The sequence below is a fragment of the Triturus cristatus genome, chromosome 5_2, assembly GCF_964204655.1.
Source record: "Triturus cristatus chromosome 5_2, aTriCri1.1, whole genome shotgun sequence".
Taxonomy (NCBI): Eukaryota; Metazoa; Chordata; class Amphibia; order Caudata; family Salamandridae; genus Triturus; species Triturus cristatus.
Genome location: NC_140588.1, coordinates 658295346 through 658307852, shown reverse-complemented (window position 1 = coordinate 658307852; position 12507 = coordinate 658295346).

The window sequence follows — 12507 nt, the reverse complement described above, 5'->3', positions numbered from 1 at the left end:
CACCCTAATCCCATATGCAGACGACACTCAGATAGTCATATCTATCTCGCCAAGTGTTGAAATCATAGCTGCTACTTTCCATAATTGTCTGAAGTGCATTATGGGATGGATGAATCTAAATTCCCTCAAACATAATACAGATAAAACAGAGGTCATGGAGTTTGGGAAGGGCCCACCGATATGAAACTAAGCATGGTAGCCAACAGAGGCAGTGAATTACCCCCTTACATCTGCTAAGGCGAGAAACCTGCGAGTGATGTTCGACAACCAGTTAAACTTCACAGGACAGATTAATCTCCTGACTTCCTCATGCTTCTTCTTACTGAAGATCTTACATAAGATCCTGCCTTTCATCCTTGAGGATCTCAGAAAAACGGTAATAGGTGCGCTAATCCTATAAAATAAAGACTAGGGTAAATCATTGGTTTTGGGCATTGACAAATACCAGATAGCTAAATTACAGTCACTGCAGAATGCTGCAGCATGACTGCTACTTGACATGCCTAAATACCAGTCCATCTCTGGTAGCATTAGGCAGTTCGACTGGTTTCCGATTCAATAACATGTTGAATTCAAACCCCTATGTCTGGTACATAAGGCATTGTTTGATGATGGAGCCTTGGATATGCAGAAACTATTTCTTTGGTACTCCCCACGATGAAATCTTAGATCAGCCAACACAGGGCTAGTTCAGGTTCCTAAAATCCAAAAAGGAAGATGGGTATGGAAAAGCCTATTCTACTGGGAAGCCAAACTCTGGAATAGGCTGCCGATCACCATAAGGCTACAGCCTAATAGGCTTCAGTTTAGGAAAATGCTCAAGACCTGGGTCTTCCCCCCAAATAATTTTGTTACTTGCCTGGACAACATGCAACATGTCACTCTCAGCGCCAAGATGCTTCGGCATTTGTGCGCTTTACAAATATGCTACTTACTTACAGGCAGATGTAGCTGATAGTTGGACATGCCCCTCCTTGTTCCTCAAGTCAGTCAGGTACCAATCCAAGTGGGAGAGACGCTGCCCCCAGAACTATTTTTGAGTGACCACAGAGAAGGGGTTTGTCCTTTCCCTGGCCACACCTATGGGATGGGCATAGGAGCTCTGCACAGGGGAAGAAAGGTTGTGACATCTTACGTTTTAGGTAGAGCCAGACATTGTGAGACTTCTTGCAGAAGGGAACAGGAGGACCAACAGTGGGTAGGGTTACACCTAAAAACCTCTTCCCTATTGGTAATGGAGGGGCCGGGAGTCACCCCCATCCACAGACTAATGCCATGCAAAAATGTGGCACCCATGGATACCCTCTTCAGAACACACCTGGGCTTGTGGAAGTCAGAAGAAGAACTGTAACTGCTATTGAGACCTGTGAGGAGAACTGAAAGGCTGTACCTTGCACCATTTGTTCATAGGATAACGAAGTGGCCTCAAGGGTCTATTGTCTGACCTCCTGTTAAGAGTCTGGACAAATTTGTGTTACTTTGACAATGCATATTGGAATACTGTCTCTTTCTGTGTATTCTTGCATGATTTTTTCATGTTTCTTCTCTGATGTTGATATTTCATCATGCCTTTCACTCTGATGGCTGGCTTGATATGTAATTTTTTTTTTGTAAGCACTCACAACTGTTTCATTTTAACTTGCATAATGCGCTGCACATTTTGTCTTTGATTGTACTGTGTGATATGTGTATTATGTCCTCATTGTTCACTTTTACTGTGATCTAGGATCATTTTCAATGCTACAGTCCTGAGGAAGCTCCAGGCTTATGGGCCATTAGGGGGCAAAACACGTTTTGGCTGTACCTTGCTGTTTTATCTTGTTTGAATGGCTCTGAGAAAGTAAAAGATCCCTGAATGAGCGAAATAAGTGTGATTCACTATCAGGATTTCCCCTAATTATTACGAATATTCTTACTTGTCCAAGTACATCTTTCTCATCGGCCGATGGAGGGGGGCCACTGCCCCCCCTTCACCATTTCAGAAAGGCTGGGCCCCGGGGGATTGGGTAACCAGGGCCAAAATCAGCCTGGGGAGGGGGGCCAGGTTGCTTCCTTCCCAAAAAGTATTACAAAAAATAAGAAAAGGTCTGGCCCCAGGGAACCAGGTCCCCTGGACCAAAATAGGCCTGGGAGGGGGGCTGCGTGATCCCCTCCCCTATTAGATGTAGGCCAGGCCCCGGGAATGGGGTCTCTCAGGCTGAAATCAGCCCAGGGAGGGAGGCCACACAGCCCCCTCCACAAAAACAATAAATACATGTAAAATGGCTGGACCCAGGGAAATGGGGTCCTTGGGCCAAGATTTGCCTGAGGGATGGGGTCCCGGAGGCCAAATTAGCAAAAAAGCATTTTCTTAAAGAGGCTGGAAAGTCACTGGAGGCCCCTCCCACTTTCACCACCACTCTGCAAACACGCCTCCTGGCCCACAACTTATTGAGGGATGAATTCCCCTTGGCTCTTGCGAGTCCTTGGGGACCCACTCACATATCCATACAGTCACTAAACACCCACTTACCCACCCATAGAGCCACTCACACAGCATCTCATTTACTTACACAGCTACTCACATACCCACTCATACACCCATTCAGCCACTTACAAACCCATACAAGGATACATACAGTCACAAAGCCACTCACATTATATATGTTAGAAGTAGTATCACTCAGCAGTAGTGCACCTAGTATACCAATGTATCTTTTGTACTTGACTACTATATGTGTTTAACACCCATAAACTCTTAAAGACACACTCACTTGATGTCATCAGTGATGTTATTTGAGATGTCATGAGTGATGTCATTAATGAAGTCACTGGCCATGTCAAGAGTGATGTAATATGTGAGGCCATAAGCAGTGCATTGTGGGAGCGTAAGTTATAGTTAGCTCAGGTAACTATAACTGCTGAGTTTCACTGGTTTTGTATGAGTGAAATCTGAGCCTAATTATAACATTCCTGTAACCTTTGCTTTTTTTGTGAATATATTTTCTAGGTACATAGAATATATGTTGAATTAAGTTTAGTAAACCTATTCTTATTATCTTGACAAACATGTTAATTATTGATTACACTGTCAATGAGATAAAGTTTGGTTGTGTGAGAGGTCTTAATGACGATAAGTAGAAAGAAAAATTCCAAAGTACTGTTTGTAAGGCATGGATGGTGTCTCCTTCCCACACCCACATTCATTGTGTTATGAATCATGTGCATAGACATCATGGCAGTATACTTAGGATGTATTTGTTAATATTTGGTATAACTTTATGCATGTGCTTGACTGCAAGGGCTGGCTGGGATATTGTTTATGATTTCCCATGAGTGATTGAGACTATACATGGAAAATGAGTAAATGTCATGGATGATCTGAGTTATAATATGTTGTGAAATTGAGACATTTCTGTTGGAAGACAATGGAATAGATGTCGTAATTATTCACAGATTCCAGGCACTACTTATTAATTGACTTCTAAAAGTTGATAAACCACATTTCTATTCACATCTCTGATTTCTGTCATACAAGCCCAACTGTGAGTAAGGGTCCAGTACAATTTTGATCTGATGTGATGAAATTGTCATAGACAAATGCAGCAAAAGCTGTAAACATGTATTTTGAAGTAGCGGGCTATGTAAATTTAGAGGAGACAAACTATTTGATTTATAAATGAGCTAACATCTAGGGAAGGGGAAACACTGGATGAAGATTTGATGTTTCTTATAGACTCTCATCCTAGCATTTACAGGTGTCAGAAACCCAGGTCATGAGTCGGTGGGTCTACCAGGCTGCTCATTTGTGTTAACCAGAGTCTTTTGCTTTTGCTCTACTTGGGCCCCATATTGTGAGTCCTCAAACTACTATCCAGATATCTTTTTTTGCATTTGGCTCACAGGCCAGTGACACAGATCAGGATAAGGCTGACTCAGGGAGGTGGGATAATAACTCAGAACTCAGTATAACAACCACAACAAATAACAGTCAACAAATCAATGCATGTGCTTCTTCTTTTAAAAAGGAAAACTACTTTGATACATGCAGATAAGAACGAAGCACAAAATTTCAATTATGTACTTAATGGCAGGTGGAATAACCAAATAAAAGACCCCTAATGACCTCGCAAACTACAGTGGGTGCACATGGAAAGGCACAGTAGTCAACCAGCCCCTTAAATACAACTACAAAGTGCATTTCAATATAAATATATATTTTTATTTTTCATCAGGTTACTCAGCGACTTCCCAGGACACAATAGACAGCGGGGCCTATCTTTGTCCCACAACATACTAAATCTCATCTCTTAAGGTTTCTTGATAATAACGTGCCTTTTAATGGGGCCTCAGTGTTGGACTGGTCATTTGGGCAGTACAGCACTGCTAGATGGACAGCTTGAAGGGCCAGTGTGTGGGCCGGTTCTTCTGTTCATGTCTTGACCCAAGGGTTTCATATAAATGGTCCTCCCTGGCCCTTTCAAGCTGGCCCATCTAGACTAATTACTCAACATAGGAAACTTATGATGGATTTTCTGTCTTCATCTGGTGGCTCAGGGACAGCACACTGCTGATTCTGGGCAGGTTTCAGAAAATAATAAAACAGGAGCTAGTCCCCCTGCCAATTTGAGGGATTACAATAAAAAGTATGCATATTGACACCAGTCCCCGAGGCATCATGGTGCTACTTTGCCTTGAGTGCTTTTTTTGATGCAGCAGTATGGGAGGGTCATTTTTTCTATATCATTTTAATTGCTGTTCATGCTACTGGAGGACCCAATGCATGAGTTCCATGTCTCTGTGTGTGGCACAATGCATGCATGGGCTGACTCTTCCACCCACTCTGCATCCTTCGTCAACACTAAACAGCAAAGATGACTGGTCCCCTGTGTGTGCTTTCTTGCCTTCTGCTATCATTGGTCGATGTGTTCGAGCAAAAGAAGATATCAATCTGGTGCCCTGAGTGCCTCCTTAGCTTTGAGTCATGCGGGAAGGCCATAGGCCTCCACTGAGGCAGTTAATCAACTCCTTCTGTCAGCAACAGATAATGGAACTTTTGACTGGTTGCACCAACCTCTTATGGGGATACTATAGATTTGTGTGGGCTGCTGCAATAGGTCCCCCGGGAGATACAAGAACTCACAGGATGAATAGTGGACCCCCAGACCCAACTTTTCAGTAAATATCTGGACCAGTGGAAGACAAAGAGAAAGGGCTGCTGTGCTGCTCTGTTGAAAAAAGCACTGCTACTCTGCTGCCCTGCTTTCTTGCTGCCCTGCTACTCTGCTACAGTGCTGCCTGGGTGAGAAAGACTGGATCTCCATCTAGAACCCAGGACCACCAGAGTGACTCCAAAGGACTAGTTGGCTGACCTCATGATCAGAGCTTCAGAGACAGAACCACCTCGAACCCAGCACCTGGACTCTGTCTACTGTGCAAGTGGTGCCACCCACCCTCGACCCTTAGAAGTGGGCCTTAATGTTGTCTGCCAGCCCAGTCCAAGCAGAATCAACGCAGTTTGGCACATCGCAGTTTTGCATCTGCGCCAATGCTGCATGATGCATCCCCGATGCAGGAGCTCCCATGTCCTGACAACTGCCACTGCATGATTCCTCAATGCAAGACCTCCCATCGCAACCCCACAGCTCCTCAGAACTGCCGCTGCACAATGCATCCTCTACACAGGACCTCACATCACAACTCACCATTGTGCAACACATACTCAACACAGTACCTCATAGTGATCTGCAACCAGGATTTAAGGTACTTTGTTCAGTGGGACTAACTTGGACCCTGTATCCAGCCTGTGCTCAATCACATTAAGCCTAATCTTGTAAATGTGTCCTGATATGCCCTGAACAGATAACTGTATTTGGTGATTTGTTCTTTTAAGCACTATTTTTACCTAAATCTTAAAAATTGCTTATCTACAATTCTAATATTTGGATTTTTGTTGTTCTGGTGTCAATTAATGTAATACATTCCACTCTATTTTTTAAATAGGTGTGGGAATTATTTTGTGCTTTTTTTTAAACTTTTGTTAGACCTGGCATCATCAGGTTTCCCCTGTATTTTTGCCTTTGCCTCCTGTGTTTTTGCTGTGTGTTCGGATTTAGTTTTTGCTGGTCTAGATACTTTGGGCTCTTTGCCACTGCTGCTCAGTGCCAAAGTGCAAGTGCTTCCTGTAAATTGTTGTTATGGATTGGTGATTCCATGATTGGCCTACTTGATTTACTAGTCAGTCCCTGGTACACTGCAAATGCTGCTAGTGGGCCTGCAAAGTATGATAAAGGGCACCTCTCTCGAGTCCCCATCTGTCGCACTGCTGAAAAAGGGATGCTTTTTGTTTTTTCAGAGTTTTATATAGCGTAAACTTGACCCGAATCCAATCAGGTATCAGAGCGCTTTACATAGCACCAGTTACGTTACATGAGGACACACATTCATTTTCTTTTTTTTATTTTTAGGCACGGGGAGATTAAGTGATTTGCTCAGAATCACAGGATGTTCAGCGTCGTTACCGAGACTCGAACCCAGTTCCTCAGGTCCGAGGTCGAGCGCCCTAGCCATTAGGCCAACTCCTCTCCCCTAATGCTTCTTCCCATTTGTTCAATTCCTCATTAATTATCCATATTTTAGCCACTGTAATCCAAACCTATGCCAAAATCTTCTTCCTGCTTCATGTCTGTTTATATAATCACTACGGAGACAGTTCGATTGCACCTTAATTCTTTATTCAACATTTTCAAGCACCTCTTGTGTGCCCATCCAGGCTTTCACAAATGGCACGTGCAGGTCAATCATACACCAAGGAAGACTCATTTGATTATGTCCAATGCATTTTGAGCCTAAACTCTTCGTCAGGGGTCTCTGAAATAATGAAAACAACAGTTCAACCGGCTACACTGTTTGTGCCACCCACATAAGCAGTCTGCAAATGTAACTCAGGCCTGCCATTACAGTGCCTGTGAGTAGTCCAGTACTGTCATGTCGACCTGGCAAGTGCACCCACTTGCCAGGCTCTACACTTCCCTTTTCTTACATGTGAGTCACCCCTAAGGTAGGCCCAAGGTACCTCTGTGGGCAGGGTGCAGTGTATGTGAAATGTAGGACATGTCATGATATGTGTGGCATGTCCTGACAGTGAAATACTGCAACTTTCATTTTATACCATTGTAAGGCTATCTGGCCCCATAGGATAGAAAGGGAAGTTTGCTCATTACATTGTAGGAGCATTACTGCCCATGGGAACCAGATGGCAAAAAATACATTTTGATATGCCTGAATTCAGAATGTTAAGATGTATCTTTTAGTGAAGGTGATTTTCTCATTCTGGGTTTGAAAATACCACTTTTAGAAAGTAGGTATTTTCTTGCCTAAGCATCCGGTGTGCATCTGCTAGGTTGTGTGGAGACTGTCTGGCTATGGAGTGACAGGGGCTAGAGATGTACATTCTGTTCAGACAGCCACGTGGGGGGTTGAGGTGTGTCCTGCCTTTCTATGGTGAGTCAGGGCTGGGCTGAATAGACCTGGGTTGCATTCAGAGTAGGGGCAGGAGCTTTCTTTCACACCTGATTGGGCCTGATTGGCCAAGGACAATGCTGTACCCAGCTCCTGCCAGGAAGCTACACCAGAGAGACCAGAACTGGTTTTGACTGGGTAAAGAGCTTCTCTGTGACAGAGAACAAAGAGATTTACTGCATAAAAGAGGGGCCCAGACCCTAGATTTTTAGATCACTTCTTGGAATCAAGAGGAACCTTTGCCAAGGATAAGAGCTGGAGAAACTGAGGAGGGATACTGCCCTGTGGTGTTTGCTGTCTGGGGTTGGCCTGCATTGGCTACTTTCTGCCAAGAAAAGGGAAAAGGGCTTTGCTGCTTGCTGTGTCCCCTGCTTCAGGAAGATCTCCGAGGGCTTGAAGAAGAGCTTTCCTCCTGTTCTGAAGTCTCAGGGACACAAAGACTTCACCCCCAGCTCCCCTGAACTTCCTTGCTGGGAGTTCTGACCTGCCAAGAGGTGCCTATTGCTATTCCGTAACTCTGGAGGTAGTTCTAGCTGTTGGGAGCTGGAAATGCAACACAACAATGAAAAGCATGATGCATCTGTACTCGTTTCTGATGCATTGCTGAAGACACCGACGCAGCGCCTGCCAGTGGCTTGAGAAATCGCCGCACACCGCATCTAGTGCACCAGTTTCCGAAGACCAAGATCACTGCACCGATTCTGACGCAAGCCCTGCTGTGTGTCTGCACAAACCCACGCATTGTCACGGATCTTCGCATCACATCAAGGTGCCAGGCCAGTCACATCGTTGGGGGACGCAGTAAGAAACCAACGCATCACCTCCTCTCCAGTAAGGAACCAATTCATCACCTCCCCTGCGCAGCAATAATGAACCGATGCATCAACTCCCCCGGAGCAAGGAACCAACGCATCTCCTTCCCTGAGTGTAAGGAACCGACGCATCACCTTCCCTGCGACTGTTTTTGTTTGTGTGCACAACGCAGCCAAGGTACTTTGTTTGAAAAGTGCTGCATCGGCAGTTTGCTTTGAACTAAACTATTTCTACCATTTGAAAGTCATATTTTTATTACTGTATTGTGGATTTTTGATGTTTTTGTCTTGTTTTGATTTAGATAAGGATTACTTATTTTTCTATACGGGTGTGGTGTCCATTCGTAGTGTTTTCACTGTATTACTGTATGTGTTCATAAAATGCTTTACACACTGCCTGAGATAAGCCTGTCTGCTCGTGCCAAGCTGCCAAGGTGGTGGGCAGGGGTTATTTTAGAAGTGTATCCCCTTTACACTGACTAGAAAGCAGGGTCCAAATATAATCCACTAGTTTAGCCCCAGTGACCCATAAACTAGTTCCGAATATAGTAGCTCATTTTTAGGGCTTGACTGGACACCAAAATCAATCCTGCCAAAAATGTTCAGTTCAAACCAACCCCGTTCTATTCTTTTCGTTCCTCCCATCCCTTTTAGTCCATTTATTCATATTCATTAATTGCCTCTCTTTCTCAATCCAACTCAGGCCCACCTGCTTAGCCTTCTGCATTTGCCCCTAGGGAGTTGGGATGCCATCGCCGACCACGGACCTTCAAACATCGGCCTCTAATTATCCAGCACCCCAAGAAATGTCCTAATGGTAAGAAGAGGCATTTCGGCTCTGTTCGTCCTTCATCAATCTTGCAGAGTCTCAATAGTTGCAGGAAATGTTCTGTGTTTATCTGTCAGTATTTCTAGGATTGTCTCCTGCCGCCCGAAGTGGTAAAACAACTATGAGTAAATGAAACATTTCACACAAAGGCTAAATAGTCTGTGCAGTTCCTCTTCATGCCCCCTTTGAGTAGTTTGCGTAATCTTTCTTATTCCTTTTTCTGGATTTGCTGGAAAGAATAGGAAAGGAGCAGAATATGTCTGTATAATTAGAAAACTGAGGAATCATGTCATGATGTCCCTTCATTTTTCTTTCAGTCGTTTTCCTTGTTTCCTACTTTCTGTCGTCTTTCATTCTGTCCTTATTCCCCCTTCCCTCCATCGATCTTCCATTTCTGCCATCCTTGTTCCATCCATCCTTCCTTCTCTCATCCTTCTTTTTGTCTTTTTCCTTTCTCATCATTCACACATACCCCCTTCCTTCTGATCTTCCATCTCTCAATCCATAGTTCACCGATCTAAGCATCCATCATTCCTCCCTTCTTCAAATCCATCCATCTATCCTTTTCACCATCCATTTTCTCTCCATCCATCCATTATCTATTCACACTTCTAGCCATCAAATCCTTCTCTGTATCTGCATCTAGTAGTCCACACAACCATCCATCTCACCTCTATCCATTTTTCACTCACCCATCACTCGCTTCCTTAATGTAATGCTGCCTTCTTTCATTTTTTCCCCCACTAAACAGCTGCATCATACTATCCTATTATACTGGTTTCTATTTAGAGATCAGTAATTTCCAATCAAAGGGTAAGGAGCTAAACATGAAAGTTCACAGTTTTTTGTCAACCAGAACTGCCCAGTGGTATCCACCGTGCCCTGCTCAATCTGCTAAGGTGTCTGTATGTACTCGGTTTATGGTGGGGGGATGGGTCATGACATCACAGCAGCAGCAACATGTTTCCTTTCATCGAATGCCACAGAGCAGGTAAACTGCCAGGTGGTCTACCAGATGAACTCTTAAATACTCAGGCCCTGTTTCACAAAAGTACACTTACACTTTTGAGTGAGTATTCGACTGGTTACTATTCACAAAAGTATTTTACCAGCAGCATCTTTACAACTGTTGAGTCTCCACACATAAGAAGATAGGACAGACCTATCTTTTTATGTGTTGATACTTCGCAGTTGTAAAGACCAAACAATTTGTTTGCGTGTGTTAAGCAGCCCTGAAACAGTTATCTCAAAGGCCAGATCTTTCACGTTAAGACTAGCCAAAGCTTCTGTTCTATTTTTGAATGGACACTTATCTAAAAGTGTTATACTCTACACTTCTTCACATATTTTACAATTATGGTTGTGACTACACTTGGAAAACTCAGCAATCTACATTTAACTTCACATGAGAGAGATAAACTATGGGTTAGTATGGCTGTGAACTAAATTCCTTCAAAACCCATGTAAAAATGTAAAATCAGGAATGTTGACTGCAAGAAATAGACAGTGTATCAGAGGACACAAGCGAGTTTCTGATGTTGCTTGGGAGTGCTCAAGCTGTGGAAAAGACAGTACTGCATAATAGATGGTCCCATAAGACCACCCCAGAGGATTAATGATCTTTCTTTATAGAGTTCTCTGTTTGTAAAATGAAGGTGCCAGGTGTAAAGGGTGTGTGTGTGTGCATGTGTGTGTGTGTGCATGAGCATGTGTGTGTGCATGTGCGTGTGTTTGTGTGTTTGCGTAAGGTAAAGAAAAACAAGGATTTACTGAGATATTCCTACATGAGAGGTCTTGGTCAGCCTGCATTTCACTGGGCACATTCCAGTAACTACTTGATTGGTTGAGGGACCTACTTTAAAGTCCTCTCAATGTGTACTACAGGTCAAGGGTTTCAAATATTGTAAAATAACTGGTTCATTAAAGGTACCAGATTTAAAGACCTGTTTGTTACATACAGGCCACGGTTGGCTGTCCCGACAAGATGGAGAAGCATATAGGACATGAACTACAGTTGGCAATATACAATGACGTTTTCCAACTAAGATTAAAACGTATGATCTTTGAATTATGTACATATCCCTCAAATGGATGTAGGATTCAATGCATGCATTAAACTTCTTGCAACTGTCAAGTGCCTCTTAACCTAGCTACTAAACTTCTATAAGGATTTTAAGCTGTGGAAAAAACTTAGAATACAAATTTGGGTTGTCTAGCCAAAAACCTTCTAGCTTCTGTGAATTTATTTTCCTAACTACATGCTCATTTGCTGAGTTAAGGGTAGGCGGGCAACAAATCAGGGTGATTTTGTTTCATTGTCAGTAAGTAGCTTCCCTCCCTGAACAGCTCTGCCCGGTAGCTGTTTCCCCTGACCCTTCATAGTCCTGAGTTCGAGGCCCTCCTCCACCCACAGGCACCCGCCTGTGCATCATCCCTGGTGGTCCACTGGGGAGCATCTCTGTTCTGCTGCTGCTCTTCCCTAAGTCTCTCTGCTTCTGCCTTTTCTCCTTTGATCACTACTTTCCTTTATTTAACTTTTTCTGCCTTTCTGTCACTTTCTGTCACTTTCTTGCTCTTTTACGCCTTCTGTCCCTTTCTTTCTCTTTTGCAAGTTCTGTCTTTTCTGTCTCTCCCTGCCGCTGCTCTACCCCAGCGGCCCTACCCCCCTCCAATGCTGCCCTCCCACATCCCACCTCCCAACTGTCCAACCTTCCCCCTCATGATACTTAATGGTGGTCACTGCGCAGCTCTGCCCAAGGGGCGTGACTCCAGTGTGCCAAACTCAAGCCCATCCGCACCTGTCGGTGCCTGGACTGCACTCTGCACAACGGACCCTGGACCTCGGACCATCCACCACTACAATGTTAGCACTCTCCATGCCCTCAACACTGGACATCACACCACCTGCCGCCTGCCACCGAATGACACACAGGGCCCTTCACCCGCCCCCCACACCAGTGCCATCCCCGCACGACTGACAAATACTCGACTAGACCACCTCAGCTGTATCCTGCTCAACACATGCTCCCTCCACAAAGAAGCCATGGAGATCTGGGACCTACTCGACTTAGTCTACTCCAACATCGCCTCCCTTATGGAATTCTGGATGAACTCCATCTCTGCCATGGACATGGCCACTACCATCCCAGATGGCTATTTGATTAGTCACAAGGACTGCATCAACAAGACAAGCTGAGGCATCGCTATCGTACACAAAAGCACCCTCTGCCTCACCACCCACTCAAACAACCACTCGACCAACATGGAGCACCTCCACTTCCAGGTCTAGACCAACCTGAACCCCATCCTCTGTGGCATCCTCATCTACCGACCCATGGGCCCTGCCCACCCTTCAGAGACTCTATC